Below are 16,409 nucleotides of genomic sequence, written 5' to 3'. Positions count from 1 at the left end.
AGACACAAAGAGAACCGTAATAAATTCCAACAAATATTTAATGAAAATTGAAGAATGTTTTCAAACCTCATTAATAGACCCGCTTCAGGTCATAAGTCTTAAACCTGTCGAATTTGACATTTGATTGTTAGAATGTGTAGGCATTCCATATATTAAAAAGACCAAAACATTTGTAAATTTTTGTTAGACATTTGCCGGAATTTATTATGGTTATCTCCATGTCTTCTGGGGACATATTTTCCAGTTTCAGAGTAATTTTAGTAATTTACAAAATATTTATATCAACCACCTTCTTTCAAACACATTATTACTTTTTCATTTAAATTTCTTTTAACAAACATTAAAAGCATCTTTAAGATACAGAGCATGGCATACTGCACATCACCATTACAGAATTTAGAAAATTAAAGCTGTTTTCAAATAAAAAAAGAAAACTACATTTTAATGTTTTATTACAAAATATTCATTAGAAATTGCTTGAAACATCATTGAAAAAATATTTTAATGAATTTAAATTTGAAGGATTATGTTTTTACATCATTACTCTCAGAATAAACAGCTGCTAAGTAATAATAGTTAATTTTTGCTTTTTTAATGAAACTATAAATCATAATAAAATTTGGAAAATCAAACTGCTAATTGAACAAGTTTAGTTTAATGAAATATTTAGAAAAAGATATGAAGAAATTGTCAATGATCTGAGAAATAAATCATCACAAAAATTCATTTATAATTTATCTAACATTACTAAAAGTACACATTATATTAAGCAGTTCTCGGACGAATAAACAAATATTTCTTTTTCTAATAGCACTATTATTAATATATATATATATATATATATATATATATATATATATATCAATATTTCGAAGTAAACATTAAAAGTTCTTATTACAAAAAAAACAAAAATGAAATTTTATAACTTTTCAGAGATTTCCTGGTATTTTTTAATTGAATTTTTATTTGACTACACACTGAACTGAAAATTAATTTATTTTCATAGCAGCTCTTGAAATAATAATAATTGAAATTTATCTGTTAGCATTATTATTATGACATTTACAGACAAAATCAAAAGCACTAATTATTTTTACAGAATTCACTGTCAGAAAATTTATAATAGATATTTATGACAATTCTATCTTTAAAATGAAACTCTTACTTTAGAACATCACTATTAAGTATAGACAGTTTATAGAAGTTGATTGATCACTTTTTACTTGAAAAATATTTTTTGAAATATTTTATTATTCTGTCTTTAGACTTGTATATCTTCAAGTTTTTACAAATTTATAAATTAATTTTTTGTTATGTATGTTATGAGAATATAAACTATAAACAATGTTTATTTTTTTGTTAATGAAGACAGAATGTTAAAAAAAAATATAAAGTCTATTAAACTCTAATCTGGTTTTCAGTCATTCCATATAAATATAAATATACAGGCATCTTCCTCTCTAAAAAATCTAAATTAGGAGGTACACTGTTTTATCCATGATATGACAAAAGGTTAAAAAGTTTTTAAAATTTAAAATAAGTACTTTGACCTTTTTTTAAGTCTTCTTCAGATTAAAACACATAATTAATTGCTTCACTACAGATTATAGCATGCAGTAGATTAACTGTGTATTCTAATCTGAAAAAACTTTAAATAAAAGAAGACAAAAGTGCTTATTTTAAATTTTAAAATCTTTTTAGTTTTTTCTTGTATCATCAATAAAACTGTCTCCTATAAATTCAGTCAATATAGTCAAATCAATAAAATATCTTAAAAAGATTGTTCGTTGATTTAATCAACAAAATAGCGATGTCGAGGCCGAAGTTTTAAACGCAAAAACACGTACGTCGGATGTTTGGTGCCGCTTTCCCGTAAGCCTAGAAGTTTGGCAATGGCCTTTGGAATGTCGAGCACGATTCCGCCTACTTTCCAAATGCCATTGCCAAACTTCTAGGCTTACGGGAAAGCGGTACTCGACGTCAGATGTATGTGTTTCGCGTTTAAAACTTCGGCCTCAACCTTGCTAATATCAACTACAGATTATTTGTTTTAGTGGTTCTTTATTAATTTAGAATTTAATTATTTGAAAAAATTTAATATTAATTAAAAATTAAGTTTTTAATAATAATGTTTGTTTTAATTATTATTACTATTACTTTTTTAGCATTGACTTATGAAATTTTTGAACATTCTAAGTGGAAAATGTTATTCATATTAGAAAAAATACAATATTTCTGAATTTTAATATAATAATAATAATAATAAGAGGCACAAAGAGGATAAGCATACCAAAAGATACGAGTTTGCTCTCAATGCACAAAGGAATCAATTACTACAAAGAGTTCAGACTCCTCTATTAAATCAATTAAAGTGAGTTTAAAAATAAGAAAAGTTTTAATACTTGTAAATGAGTTTTACAGTGCATTATGAATTAACAAGAATTTAAAACGTGAAATTCTTATATATTCTTGATATTAAAAAAATCTAATAATGGTATTAAGCCAAAATCCCATAATTTTTGTAAAATATTTTTAACATAAAATAATAGAAATCTTTTGATTATTTTTCTAATCCTGACAACATAACAATTTTTTTTTGTTTTAATTTTCATGCTGATATCCAATTTTTTAAAAATCTAAATGTTTTGAATTTTGAAAATCTATATAACTTCAGAAAATTTCATTTTGTACAAGTGAGTATTCTCTTTCCTTTTGCTAATATATTATTGTATCCAATTTCTCTCATATTGCCAATATTCTTATGCAAAGTTTGTTAAAAAATTATATCATGTGTTTGCAGCGTTTGCTTGTTAATTCTCAGTTCTATTTTTCTAATTCTGAATATCTGTATACAGGTATACCTCACCTTATGTCGTAATTGGTTCCACGAGAGGCGACGTAAGTCGAATTTACTTGTGTAGTTATGATGTAAGTCGAAACTACGGTGGAAAACGCCAATAACAAGCACTTAAAGACCGCTAAATAAGACGACAACACAGAAACACATGTTTTCGTGTTTCGTTCTCTAGGATTTATGACGATTATATTAACATTTACTGTAAACGTACATATTTTAATATGATTTTATGTGCTTTTAACGCTTTTCTAGTTATATTACGACTTCAATATTTGTGGCGGATGGATGTAAAGTCGAATAAAATGACTTAAACTTGATTTTTATTTTTCCATATACCTTTTTGACAAACGACGTATAATCGAGAACGACATAACTCGAGGTATGCCTGTATTCAATAAATTTTTGAAGCGAATCATTTTTTAAATCATTTGCTCTAGATTGTTTCAATTAAGACAGATTGATTTTCTTCTCTTTTTCTGTATTACAATAATTTATAATAATCACTAAAAGTTTTTTTTTAAATATATTTGTTTACTGTAGTCTTATTCACTATAATCACAATGTCAAGTCTTCCAGATACTTTTGTAAATAGCATAATTACGTTTGTGATCAGACTCAAAGTTCATATTCTTTCTAGCAGCCGATAAATTAATTGCTCAAAGCCTACAGAAAATCATTACATTTTTCTACATTCGTTCATGACTATCATTTTGCTTTTTAAAACTGTTTTATAGGTTTGATTCATTCATTTTGCATCTGCCTTAGTACTGTTCATAATCAATTAATGAAGTGTTTGCTGTTTATTTTAGATTTTATATTTAAATCAAATTTGCTAATAAATGTGCTATTTCTATAAATACTTATGTTTGTATTCTTATTTACTATAATTCTGTACTCGAAATTTATTCAAAATCATAACAAAACTATCCATATTACTATAAAAACACTATTGTAATTAAACATTAAAATAAATGATCTCACTTCACTTTTTTAATTTTCAGTTGCTGTAATTTATATTTTATGCTGATAATTCATCTAAGAAATTGAATATCCTTCTTCCTGTTTGACATTTTATATTTTCTGTGTTTGATTATGAGTTATTAAAGAAACAATTGTTTCTTGAATATCACTTTCAGTTTAATTCATATGTATTCTTTCATATTCTAGTAAAAATTCAAAAACTGTATAAAAATAGTTTCTCTAGAAAAGGTATTAATTTGCTTCCACGAGTGTTTTCTATAAAGAAATTTAAGAATATAAAAATTTATAAGATAATTATCTTGATATATTCGTTTTGGTTAATGTTACCTTAGGTAGCCAAGATGGCGGCTCGTCTCTAATTCCAGCAAGGAAACAGTGGGACGCACGTTCTAACCTAATCTAACCTATTCTAATAAATTACCATAATTATTAGCAACCAAATTATTAGAATAGGTTAGGTTAGGTTAGAACGTGGGTCCCACTGTTTCCTTGCTGGAATTAGAGACGAGCCGCCATCTTGGCTACCTAAGGTAACATTAACCTTTATTTTTAATAAATTATGTATTAATTTTTTAAATTAAATTATTAAGTTGATGTTTTGTTTTTTAGCTCAATTTATCAAAACAGTAATTACATTTACAATTACATAGAGAAATCGATTACATTTTTATAAAATTACTTTTAGATAGATATAATCTTTTCTTCAATTGTTTTCTTTTTAGTTTGAAAAAAATAGTCTTATTACTTTTCTAATCTTTAAAAAAATAGAATTTTTTGAGATTTTCTATAATTATTATTTTAAGAATTCTGTTTAAATGTATAAGATTTTAATGCAATAAAGCTTAGAAAATAAATTCCTTCAGCATCTATTTAATAAACTTTTTAATCTTGTATAATTTTAGTGGATAAATTTTAGTTTTTAGTATTACCAATACTCAAAAATGTATTACTCAGAAAAATTTTTTATATTTCATTCAAAGAAAATATTACATAGTCAAATTGATAAAAGTTGAAATTTTAAATAACAAGAGAAAAGTTGTATTTAAGAATATAACATTTCTGCATGAGTTATTCTTATAAACCAGAATATGACTTTATGACTTACCTACTTACATATAACAACTGTATACAGAAAGGGATTTTAGTTACAGAGAAAATTGGTTTTTTAATCATGTTTTAATTAAATTGAGAGTTTATTTGAAATTTACTATCGATAGATTAATACAATTTATGAAATTTTTAAAGATTTTTTTTATTTATTTGGGATTTAGTTTTTGTTTTCGAAACTAAGCAAAAACTAAAACTGAATTTATTTTTGATAATTAAATTTAGCATTCAAAAAATTTCTTTTGCAGAATCTTTCCTTTTCTTCTTTCTTTGTTTTATTCTTTCATTTTGGTTTTCTAAAATGAAAGGATATCAGATCTTATGAAGTTTTTAGATTTATAGTAATTGCTATACTGTTTATCCAGAATAATAAAATTTAATGAATCTCTCAAACGAAGTATTAATACTAGAATATAAACTTTTAATGTTATAAGGCGGAATATTTGATAAAATCAGATTATCTTTAAATATCTGTAAAATTATGTTATGAAATATTTTGTGTATTAGACATTTTATATCCAAGTACCATTTCCCAATTAGAAGTGAATTCCCTGGTATACTCAAAATCATTGTAAATAGAAGGAAAAATAAGAGTCTTAAAGAAGTATATGTTATTTTATCATTTGGCATAAATTTTGTATATATTATTTGTTTCAAATATTTTAAATTGTAGACAAAGAGTAAATGAAGTAGAAGTCAAAATTTTATTACATAAGAATATTTTACTTCTGTTAAAATATTTTTTGAAGATAAAAGAATATATATATATATATATATATATATATATATATACACATGTATTATAAATATATGCCAGATGTTTTAATTTAAAAATTGCTTAATGAAAAGTTTAAACTTTTTATTATAAATATATATATATATATTTTTTGTATCATTGTCAAAACAATATCTAGTAGAACAAATTAGCAGCATAACACAAATAACTTGAAAATGATAATATATGCATATTCAAGTAATTTGCAGCATTTATTCTGAATATTGTCTGTTTCTCATAAAAATATACTATGCTAATTAAATATTTTCTTATTAGACTCTTTAAATGTTAACAAATTATATATACATTATATACAGTATATAAATATATATAATATCTCAATCACATCTATGTAATATATCAATCCAGTTTCTTATTTAACTTTATAAAATAAATATACGACTTCGCATTCATAACTCTGACTGTAATTTTCTTCGATTTTTGCTATTTTTATATATTGTATAGCTTTAATTCCCTTTAAACTTTGCCTTAAACATTTATCTGCTCAATTACTTAATCTTATCAAAGAGCAGTTTTAATACTATTTCTAATAACTATTGTGTACTTTATACTTAAAATAGCCAATCAATATGAATTCAATATAAAACTCAATTCTCCAAAATAACTAATAGAATAAAATTCAACATACATTTCCATATATATATATATATATATATATATATTGAAAGTATATCCTGTCACTTCTTAATTTGAATTTATTTATAATTTTCTATCTGATTTATAAAGAAAAAAATGTTTGATTTAAATATTAATTAATACATCATAAACAATTTTTTGCCATTTTAAAAATTATCAGGAATGTGATTAGCAGATCAAAATTTAAAAGTAGCGAGTTATCTCTAAAACACAATGGAATCGTTTTAATAATTCTGCTTCACAGAAATTTTAGTTGTGGATTTTGGAGAATTGATATATGTGCATAATAAAAATCTTGTTTATTGGACTAAATTCTATGTCATAATTAATATTATTAGTATTTATTTTTATACTCTGTACAAAATATAATTTATGAAGCAATTTGTGAGTAGTTTTTATTAAGTTTTTGTCACTTGTATGTCATTCCATTAATAAAAGAAAATTAACAAGTATTTTTAATTTTTTATTATTATAACTTTACATAATTTATACATTTTAAATTATAAATCAAATATTTTGTAAAAATGGACTAAATTTATACTAATTAACCAATGAACATACCAGTTCTAACTATATCACCAAAGTTTAGCTTAATGGCTTTGACCAGTACCAAGTCTGGATAAATGAGTATTTGTAGCAGGAAAGACATCCAACTGTTAACCATATAAAATGTGCCTTCTGTATAGGGAACAGGCATCAGTAATTCTATGTAGCATGGAAATAATAAGCTGAAAATTAGATTGATACGGAGGGCTAGTTGGAGAAAAAGTGGGACCCGGTGCAAAGTTGTCGTGTGGAGCCTTTTAATAATAATTAAAAAAAAATGTTTCTAACAACAAAATATTTTAATGGTAAACATATCATCCATTAAATAGATTAGCAAATAATGAAAAGATCAATTTTTAAAATTTTGCAAGAGTTGAATCATGCAGGAGCATTGCATTGGATCACTGAATGCATGAGGTCCTGCAAGCCTTTGCACTGGCTGGTCCTGTTTATACTAATTTAAATGCAATTAAATTTACAGTTGAATTTTTTGTGAGTTGGAGTGATTTTTAGTAATGATTGACTCACATTAGTATGCAAATTTTTGGATGAAGTGGAGAGCAGTTTGCGGCTAAAATAGTGAGTTTGTAAAACATGGTAGGGAACAAACGTCGACAAACATGTATGAAAAATACATTGAAAATGAAAACAAAGTTATTCAGTATGGAATATTGATTGATAAGCAAACTCAGCAACATTTTAAAATTTTATTTTCTTTATACAGGAAATCCTCATTAGTTCAAGATTCTAGGGACAAAATAATCATGACTTCAAATTATCTGAGATTTACATATTTCTGTACAGTATGCCAAGTGTCATGTAACTGATGTAATTTATTAAGCAAGCAGAATGCTATTTTCGTTAATAATAATAATGTAAATAAATTGCAAGTAAGCAGCACATGTCTGGTGAGAACCTCACAGGTTGCCAGTTAGGTTTTATAAAAAGTAAAGCAGAATTTCTCAAAACGTATCCCGAATTATTTTTAAAGTGGCCAAAAAGTAGTAAGTCACCCAAATGTAGGGACCTAGAGCCCTATAAATATATCAATCTGCTACTTGTAGCTCCATCTTGCAATCCCAAAAACCAGCTGTATTTTATGAGATAAGAGAGAAAAAGGGCAGTGGCATGATGTCCATGAAAGCTGTGGAAGCACTGCTTTCCTTGTATTTTCTAAAATATGAATACATATTGTGTGATTATTTTCATATATTAACATACTTTGAATTAATAAAAATTAATATTATAACCGCATTATGTATCTTATTACAAATTTCTATACTACATGTGAAAAAAAAATGATAAGATTGGATTGTTATTGTATACTTGAATATAAATTCATATATGCATATTCCCGATGGAAACACTGTATTGTTGAATATAGAATAGCTTCCGCGGCAAAAATATTTGAATGGTGTAAAGCAGCCAGGTTATACGCATTTGCACATGCTCTTTACAGAGCACCAACCTCACACGGTTTAGCTCGTGGATGCTACACACCTAAATATAATTTCAGTGATTCTATCCAGGGTCGGCACAGCTATCCCTATCATTAAATATCACTGCACGCCACTGAAAAAGAGTAGACCAGGTTAGAGTTGTTCTTGGTCTATTGTTCTATTATAGCATGGAGACACTTTAATCTAAACAAATGAGTTAACATGCACATATCACAGTTCAAACAGAATTTTCACTTCAAGTTTTGAAGCAGCTGCATTTCAAATTAACTGAATCCCTTAACATGTAAATCACTATATCCCTGGTTGGGACAAAAGTACAGTTATGAACTATCTGAATTTGAATTAATGAGAATTTCCTGTATTAATTATACAAACTGAATCATAATAAATATAATTATAATAATTATAATTACATTTTAAATTTATTGTGTGGGAAGTTGGGGTGAAGAAAGCTTCGTTTCTCACTCTGATTCAATCTCAGATCCAGAAGATCTGCTCGCAGGGTCTCTAGGATGGGTTTTTAGTATTGTTAAATTTGGGTACAGGAAGTTCTTATGATCCTCCTGTGGGTTTTTACTGACACCAGCCTAGTTAGAGCGTTAGGCGCACTAATGAATAAAAAATTATACCTTTCCGAGAGGGAGGGATTGTAGATGCGTGATAAGATTTTGGCGTAAGAGTTGTATTCCCAAACAAAGCCATTTAGATCAAACAAACAAAATTTATTAGGAACAAAATATAAAAGAAAATAATAATCGATACGAGGAGAATTTTAAATCCCTATCTGATTGCATGAGAGAGAGAGTTTACATCCAGTAAAAACATACTACCTCTATTGAAGTTCTTAGAGTGTCTTCTCTGTAGACAGCAATGAAGTTTGAGGAGGAGGGTGATGAGTGAAGGAACTAGATGGCTGTTCAGTGCACAAGTCCAATTTTGAGAGAACTCTCGAATCAGGGGGGGGAATCGCCCTTTTTAACATTAGTATCGACCAATATAAATCATGGATTTACATCCACAGATGGGATGTTTAGAAGGGTTAGATACATAGATGGTTGTCAAAGTTGGAGATAAGAACTTGTAAAGGGAGTTGATTTCCCCTTTTGGCACAAAAGTGACAAATGTGGTTGTAGTGTTTAACACTGGAAATTTTCTTATTCTGATAACTCTTTGCTTGTTACTTGGGTACCTGACAAAATTTAGATAATGCTTGCCTCGGGAAATTTCATACCCAAAGCAGCGGCGTAGCGTGGGTGTCAGCCGCCCGGGGCGGAGGAAAATTTTGCCGCCCCCTTATTTAGGTATTTTTACAAGATATTATTATTTATTGTGAAATTTTGCCGCCCCCTATAAATGCTGCCCCTGCCGCCCCCACTACGCTATGCCACTGACCCAAAGACTTGCAGTGTTTCTAATTTTTCAAAGCTTCATATTAATTTATGTTTTTCTCTTAAGATTTAAACAAAAACTGTTGACAATGATATTAAGATCAATTCACTAATTTTTATAATATAGTGGTTCTCAACCTCTCTGAGGCTACAGAACACCATTCGAATACTTTTTATTACATGAAGCATTAGCATCAAAATCAATAAGCAATTCCATGTCTATTATTCTCATGAGACAATACACTAATAAACTTTATTGTATCAAATAAAACAGCAAACATAGAATTGTCTATGAATAAAATAATACATTGGGAATAAATTAAAATCTGTTTATTTTGTGAAACACTCAGGGCAAGTTTGCTGAACACTTGTGTTTCACAGAACAGAATCACTGCTATAATAGTTAAATGCTGACTTTGTGTCGTTCTTATATATTGTCGGAATATTTTTATTTTATTGTTTATTCTCTTGTCATTTTTGTTTTTATTTTATCTATTTCTGTACGCACGATGTTTTTAAAATTGTAAAATATTATTATTATTATTATATTTTTTTTTTTATTGTATATATGTTATGGCAGCACTGTGTTGGCGGTAGGCACGCTATATAAAGTGTGAGGGGCTGGCAACGTCCCATTCTGGTTCCTGGTGTTTGAGGAAAGAACGATTTTTCACGACTGCTGTGTGCATAGGGGTGAACAGTCTTCCTTCTCTTTGTGTGTGTGGAAGTTCCTGGTTTTGGTAATCCGTTTCCATCGGAGGGAGAAATCGGAAATACGATATAAGATTTAGACAAGCGAATCGGTTGCTGGTTTATAACCTCACGGAGCAAATAGTTTTTTTTTTATTTGAACCGATTGGATTTGTTCAACTCTTTGTCTTCTCGCTGAAGGACTTTTGTTTTGTGAACCGCCTTGTGCTACGTGTGCCAACTTTGTGGAGACGTTGACGTTGTATGTAAAAATTTTTGTACATAAAGTTAGTTCTAAGTGTATTTCTCGTTTGTCTCCATTCTTTCGTGGTAATCAAACACCCACACCTGCGATCTTCAACCCTAAGGATCTTCGCATTCCCACATATTGGCGTCCGCGACAGGATTACCACGTGTGATAATGGAGACAGCGAGCACAGGGGACTCGAACAATTGCGACAGATTTGTGACAAGCACAGCGGCCCGGCAAGGTCAACAGGACATGGTTAACGCAACCCCGGTTATCACCGGGTATTTAAGAATGATCCCGATGTTTTCTGGATCACAGACTGATAATATTTCAATCAAGCAATTCTTTGACATATTGGAGGAAGTGTCATGTATTGCGGAATGGAGCAATGGGACTCGATTAGTGGTGGCGCAATCGAGGTTGAAGGGCGAACCTTTCAACCTTTTTATGGATCTACGTGCAGCATACGACAACGACTATAATCGGATAAAATCCTCGCTCATAAGCAGCTTCCACAGACCTAAGCAAAGTGAGGGAGACACTCTGAAGGACTTTATCAGTATAAGGCCGAGACGCGAGGAGACTGTCGGTGAGTACCGTGTTCGGTTATGTATCGCGTTTGAGAAAATGATTTGTACGAATCCCCATATGGCTACTTTAAGGAATGAAATGCTCCGTAGTCAATTCGTCCAAGGGCTCATCCCCGGTCTGAGGATGAAGTTATTGGAACGTGAGCCTCAGTCATTTAACGATGCGGTTGAGTTGGCGGAGAAACTCTATAAGATAGAGCAATTATGCGGCTTTAAGGAAGTTCAAGTAGGTGGGGTCGTCGTGCCGCCCGCTGGTAAAACGGAACCGCCTGAAGGGGGCTCGACCAATGCGGCAGAGTTGTCAAACAGACTAGCCAGTCTGGAAGAGACTGTGTCGAAGTTATCTAATGCAATCATGGGATTGTCTCTAAGACCTGAAGAGCAGGGTGTAAGTAGTCAAAGGGTGGGAACCAATCGGACGAGGGAATGTTTTATCTGCAAAAGTAAGGATCATTTGTGTGCCAATTGCCCGTAATAAATTTAAACGCGAAGGGAGCCACTGTGAAAGCCAGGTCGGTGGCTCGGAATTAACTATTGAACTGGCTAGTGAACCAAAGATTAACGAGCACCAGCTTCCGTTTATCTCCGGTCAAATTAATGGCATCGCAGTAAGCTTGCTAGTTGACACCGGGGCCGAGAGGTCCCTTATTAACCAAAAAAATATTGAGTCTCTGGGGGACATGGGTCATCAATGCAATGTGGTCAACGTGAGGGTAAAAGGAGTATCCGGGGGCATCATGAAATGCGACAGAGGGTTTTTGTTTAAGGTGAAGTTCGGTAGTAAGGTCGTCCCTACTCAATTCATCGGCGTCGACTCCGGAATTTTGGTAGGCAACCAAGGTATCCTCGGAATGGACTTCTTGTATGCTTGCCCGGAAATTTTGACTAAAATAGCACACCTTATGGAGGGTGGTGCTCTTGTGAATAGAGGAAGCTCAACTGTAGCAATCGTGTCACTCCGAGAAACCCCCAAATCGCCAGACCAAACCGAACGATTAGACTTATCGCACCTCCCCCACGATCAAGCATTAAAGATACAAGACATCATCAGGGATTTTTCTGATATATTCAGCGAAAATGTAGAAGAGTTGGCGGGCACGACCAAGTTTGTTCATAATTTCGATCTGTGCACAGATCACCCTATCTACACCCGTCAATACCGTATTCCGCATGTGTACTTGCCAAAATTAAAGGAAAAAATTGAGCAATATTTGGTGGCCGGTATAATTGAGCCATCGAAATCTGAATGGAACTCTCCCATACATATTGTACCAAAGAATAACGGGGAGATCCGTTTCACGCTAGACCTAAGGAAGGTTAATGAAGTCACCAAAGGTCAAGACTTCCCTCTAATGCGGATTGACGACATCCTGGCTCAATTGAAGGGAGGAAAGATATTTTCCGTTTTAGATTTAAATTCTGGTTACTTCCAGATTCCTGTTGCGCCCCACCTTTGTGAGGTGTTTGCCTTCTCCACCCCCTGGGGAAAATACCAACTTTGCCGCATGCCCCAGGGTGGAAAAAACTCTGGGCGTTACTTCCAGAGCATTATGAACTCGATACTCTCCAAGTATGTAGGAATCTCCTGTTTCGTGTTCCAAGATGACGTGGTACTTTTTTCCAAGAATATGAACGAACACAGCGAGTTGTTAAGAGATGTACTCCTCATCCTAAAAAGGGCTGAATTAGTACTAAGGCCCTCGAAATGCAGATTTGCAGTAACTTCCGTTCAGTATTTAGGACACATAGTAAGCGATGAGGGGATTTCGCCGGATCCCGATAACGTAAAGGCCTTCCTTGAAATACCGCCGCCTAGAACGGTGAGAGAAGTACGTTCATTTCTCGGAGCCCTCGGTTTTTACCGGCCTTTTATAGAAAACTTTGCCAGCATATCCTTACCACTCACAGAATTAACCAAAAAAGGGTATCGTTTTAAGTGGTCGAAGGAATGTGAAGACAGCTTTAACAACCTGAAGAGAGCTGTAACCACTCCCCCAACAATGAGACACCCTGACTTCACATCTGAATTCCACCTCTATACGGATGCTTCCGATCGGGCTGTGGGGGCCGCATTACATCAGAAGCATGGTGGCCGTCTCGCTCCTATCGGCTTCTTTAGCAAAAAGTTACATGGCGCCGAATTGAACTACTCAATAGTAGAGAAGGAATGCCTCGCGCTATTGACAGCCCTCCGCCACTTCCGTTTTTTAGTCCTGGGTAGACCGATAATTGTGTACTCTGACCACAAGCCATTGGTTTTCCTCAGAGATATGAATAACCATAACCGCCGACTCATGAGATGGGCTATCGAGATAGCCGGTTATGACATCCAGATGGTGCATGTGAAGGGCGGAGAAAATAAAGTGGCTGACCTATTGTCTCGCTCCCATGAGGATCAGAAGATCTCACCTGAGGTCAAAGTAAACATCAATTCCGTATCTCCACCTGATGATGATAACACTAAGGGCGTTAATGATTGGGTGATTGAATCCCAACAAAGTGATAGTAAGATAATCGAGACTCGTGACACGTTGGTACGAAAAGGGGCTGGTGACACCCCCACGTGTCTCCGTGATTTTGAAGTGAGTAATGGTCTCCTGATAAAAAAAGGGCTGAATCATAGAGGCAAGCCTGTTAAGTGCCTTTGTGTTGGCGATTCTGCGCAGATCCCTTTAATTGAACATTACCATGAGATAAGCGGGCATGGTGGTGTGGAAAAAATGCTGAAGAAAATCAGAAATAAATATTTCTTTCCCGATATGAGGAAGAAAGTTAAAAATTTTGTAACCAGATGTAGTATTTGCCAAAGATTCAATCGCACTGCTCAGAGGGCACCTATTCAGGAAGTAACTCACCCGAACGAGCCGATGCAAGTGATCGCAGTGGATGTGATAGGCCCCGTGCCTGAATCACGGAAGGGAAACCGGTACATTATCGTTTTTATCGATATGTTTACAAGATTCATTGAGGCCATCCCTGTCTCAGAGGTATCGTCAAGGACTATAGCAGATTGTCTGTTCGAAAATATGTGTGTCGTTACGGTGGCGGGCAGACTCTTATCTCCGATCGGGGTACAAATTTGACCTCGAAACTGATGAACGATGTAAGTAAAATACTGAACATCGATCGGAGAACAACGACTGCATATCGACCTACCTCTAATGGGACATGTGAGAGGGCTAACAAAACTATAATTGAAATGATCGCGAGGATTTCTAACGGTGATAATGCTGATTGGGATAATTACATCCCTGCCGCGTTACTAGCTTATCGCACCACCATTCATGGCTCGACTGGTGAAACGCCATCATTCCTGCTGTATGGTTTTGATCCCATCATCCCTGGTGAAACCCGTACACTGGACAGAGACTTAGTCGCTACTAATGCACTGGATTACCGTGAGAAATTAATCCGCAAGCTCCAGGTCTGTCGTGAGGCTGCGGACGTGTTCAGCAGAGGGCAATTAGCTAAAAAAAGGGAGTATTGGAATAAAAACAGGCAATTGAGGAAATTCAGAGTTGGGGATCTGGTATTAATCAGGAAACCGTCAAAAGTTACACACAAAAAATTCTCTGCGTGGTATACAGGTCCTTTCCGGGTAGAGGAAATGCTTAGTGATGTGGTGGTCAGGGTAAGAGGCCGGAAGTTAAAGGATAATCAAACCATACACATAGACCGGCTTAAGCCTTTTTACGGGCAAAAGAAAAACTCCGGGAGAAGAGTTAGAAGGAGAGACCATGTGGCTGAGGCCAAGGGGGCTGATGATAATGACGAGGAGGAAACTGACTATCGGCAATCTTACATGTGCATGGGGAAGTATCACAGACCCTCTCTCGAGGTCCATCAGACTCCGGAACCTACTACTAATGTACTTGCTGAAGGGGAGCAAGACGACATAATTGTCCAACAGAATGCTCCCTATAATCTCAGGCGACGGAGAGTTGATTACGTCACCCTAAACCGCGGATATTAAAAAATAATATTTTTTTTTTTTCTAATTTTGGAGGGGGCATATGTGTCGTTCTTATATATTGTCGGAATATTTTTATTTTATTGTTTATTCTCTTGTCATTTTTGTTTTTATTTTATCTATTTCTGTACGCATGATGTTTTTAAAATTGTAAAATATTATTATTATTATTTTTATTTTTTTTTTTATCGTATATATGTTATGGCAGCACTGTGTTGGCGGTAGGCACGCTATATAAAGTGTGAGGGGCTGGCAACGTCCCATTCTGGTTCCTGGTGTTTGAGGAAAGAACGATTTTTCACGACTGCTGTGTGCATAGGGGTGAACAGTCTTCCTTCTCTTTGTGTGTGTGGAAGTTCCTGGTTTTGGTAATCCGTTTCCATCGGAGGGAGAAATCGGAAATACGATATAAGATTTAGACAAGCGAATCGGTTGCTGGTTTATAACCTCACGGAGCAAATAGTTTTTTTTTATTTGAACCGATTGGATTTGTTCAACTCTTTGTCTTCTCGCCGAAGGACTTTTGTTTTGTGAACCGCCTTGTGCTACATGTGCCAACTTTGTGGAGATGTTGACGTTGTATATAAAATTTTTGTACATAAAGTTAGTTCTAAGTGTATTTCTCGTTTGTCTCCATTCTTTCGTGGTAATCAAACACCCACACCTGCGATCTTCAACCCTAAGGATCTTCGCAATCCCACAACTTGATGCATAGAAGTGATTTACACTGGACTTACATTTAGGGAAGTGTGCACAATGTTGAAATACTTTAAAATTTCAGGCGATTTCTTTCTTAAATTAATGGGGGAGAAATTCTGTTGCATAAATTGAAAGATTGTGTTGGTAAAATGTAAACAACTTGGTAGTTTTCTTTAAAAATGTTAATTCAATATACTATATAAAAAAGTCTAAAAAATCAACTAAGTTACATCTAGTAAAAATATGAATAATAAACAAGTATGGGGATTGAACATTAATAATTTGCAGTTGTTGTTTATTGTTTTTTTTTTAATTTTTATTTATTTATTTTAATGAATAAATTGAAATTCTTAAACAAAATATTTGAATTTTAACACAGTATAAAACGTATACCGCACTTGTACATGAGAGATTTCCTATGTATCGAGACAGTCTGAAA

This window comes from Centruroides vittatus, unplaced genomic scaffold (assembly GCF_030686945.1).
Source record: "Centruroides vittatus isolate TY-2023 unplaced genomic scaffold, ASM3068694v2 contig_344, whole genome shotgun sequence".
NCBI lineage: Eukaryota > Metazoa > Arthropoda > Arachnida > Scorpiones > Buthidae > Centruroides > Centruroides vittatus.
This window is presented reverse-complemented; position numbering follows the sequence as displayed.